Genomic DNA, 2,388 nt, shown 5'->3' on the forward strand with positions numbered 1-2,388 from the left:
GTTCTGAGGGTGTGAAAAGCAAAGATAAATTAATGAAGGAAAAAAATGGTTTGAAAGATGCTGAGTTAAAGGTAAAGGAAATGCAAGATGATGGCAAACTAGGCGAGTGCTATCTGGTGAGATCCCTTTGGCATAGATAGTGTGGATTTGGAAAGCCTGGGCCTGTACATTGTAAGACCACATGGCACATAACGTGCTCCTTCAGTCTCAGGTGCTTGAAACTCACCCAGGTATTCGACCCTGTAAACTATTTTTGACAATATAGTTGGGTTTTTTTTTGCTAACCTGCTGTAAAGCTCAGACACATCTATGGTAGGTAATGTGGTTATTCTAATTTACACAGTATATTTACAGTATATTCTGTTTGTGATTAGTTATTCTATGTGTAAAAGCTTTTTCCAGTCGATTGTTCACAGCCTCCTACATAACTGTTTGATCTGTCGTTGCCAACATGTGTTTAGTTCAACTTCAGTTTCTTCTTTTGACTCATAGGGTATCATTACCCTAATTTCACAGGAAAAAGTCTAAAAGTTATCTGAAGTAGCACTAAAAATAGTTATTTATTCAAATGTGGTATATTTGAAGCATTATTGTTTTTTAAAAGAGATCTTAAATTTACCACCTAATTTTGATGTACTGCTTTTTTTATAAGTAGGCATAGAGGTAAAGATGATGTAAGAATGCAAGTGTGAATCAAGGCTGTAATATGATTGTTCTAAATGGCTCAGTGATTACCATAAGCTGAAATATCTAATTATTTTTCTGAATCTTCTTTTCTGCTTTAAGTCCTTTGAGCATAAGATTAGTTGACCTGGTAATTCCCCTTGTTCTTCAGTTTTGCTGAAAACATTTTGTTCTCATGAATCATATTTAAGACAAAGCTTTTGGTAAAATGTGATCCTTTTATACAAATTTAGCTTTTAAAAAATGAGATTTTGGTTCATTGGGCAAGTAAAGAGGAAGAAAAACTATTTTTTTGGGTGCACTAGTAATGTCTTGTTTAGGGTATTTAAGTTGGGTATCTTAATGCTTGCTTCAAGTCTTTGCTACCTATGCCTAATGCACAGGATTTTTTTTAATACTGCTATGTTCTAATTAATTACTGAGAGTTTTCACATTTCGTGCCATGTAAAGATATCCTGCTTTTAATATAGTCTAACTTTGAAGAAATAATAACAATTTATTATTGTTGCATCAGTGAATACCCAGTAAACAGGTTCTGAATTAAGACTGAATTTAACTCAGAAATGTGTTTCTGCTACTCTTTAACTGTAATTTGGACAAAATTTATTTTGGAATATAAGTGGAATAATTGGTTTTAATAAAATACTTTATTCCATCCACATACTTAGTGTTTAATGTCTCTGAGACATAGTTTGTTTTTTTTTTTTACTGTTTGTTGCCATAACACAGCAGAAATAATTGTTCCTGGCACTAGTTTTCCAGTTTTAGTGATTTAATGTCTACAAGCAATGGTTTGTCTAGTCTAGGTCACCTTTCTTGGAAAGCTACCAGGTAAAAACGCAGTGACAAATGTCAAAGACGTTGCTGTGTGGGGTTCTCTAACGAGACAAACCGTGTGCGTGGGAGCAGCTGCCTGAGCAGAGGTGGAGGTGCTGAGTTGAACAGGCCTGTGTAATCCTGCAGTAGGAGTGCTGACCATGCTTTTGGGTGCCTCGTGGCTGTGCCCTTCAGCCCTCTCCATGGGGTGCTTTTGTGGAAACTCACCACACAGGACTCGAGGTCGGAATGTGCTGTGTTGAGATGGGCTGAGCTGTGTGCTTTAGTAGCCTGTGCAAATGAGCCTGCAGTCAGCTTCTGAAAGCACTTGGTGAGCTTGAGGCCACTTGGGAAAGTGGAAGGGGAAATGACAACTGTATTAAAATGAATAAAATTGCATTGATGAAATGTGTGCTGAGTTATTTGTGTGTCTTTAAGTGTTCTGTTTATACAGTTCGTGGAGAATACCATTAAGTGTCATGGGATTTCAACTGGATATCTGATAATGTGCTTATTACTTGGGAAATTCTGATTCTTAGTAACAGTGGTGAGAATAAGAAAGTGTATCTTTTTCAAGTTGTTCTTTGCTTTTCAACTTTCCCCTTCATTATATTTTCCTGTGAATAACAACTCCAGGATAGTTGAATATCTCCAGCTTCCTTGAACAGAAGTTGTATGTATGCAAAAGGCAAAAAAAAACAGTGCTGTGGATTTTCCCTGCTACTGCAACCAAGTCGTTCTGCCATTGCCAAAAGATTTATTTGAACTGCTCTCCCTAAATGTGTACAAAATACAAATGATCTTAAAATGATTACAGGTGAAAACAAAAAGGAGAAAATGTGATTTAGAATCACTCTTTTCTGAACTGCTGCCCAAACAGGTGATGGA

The 2,388-nt window shown here is 36.4% G+C and overlaps 1 protein-coding gene across 2 annotated transcripts in view; it reads left to right on the forward strand.

Moving 5' to 3' along the window:
* VAV3 (vav guanine nucleotide exchange factor 3) overlaps positions 1–2,388 on the forward strand; it is a 154,862-nt gene that overhangs the window by 29,872 nt on the left and 122,602 nt on the right. The window lies entirely within an intron of this gene.

The sequence above is a fragment of the Empidonax traillii genome, unplaced genomic scaffold (genome assembly GCF_003031625.1).
Source record: "Empidonax traillii isolate 1590-97213 ecotype Southwest subspecies unplaced genomic scaffold, ASM303162v1 scaffold69:size3087049, whole genome shotgun sequence".
Lineage (NCBI taxonomy): Eukaryota > Metazoa > Chordata > Aves > Passeriformes > Tyrannidae > Empidonax > Empidonax traillii.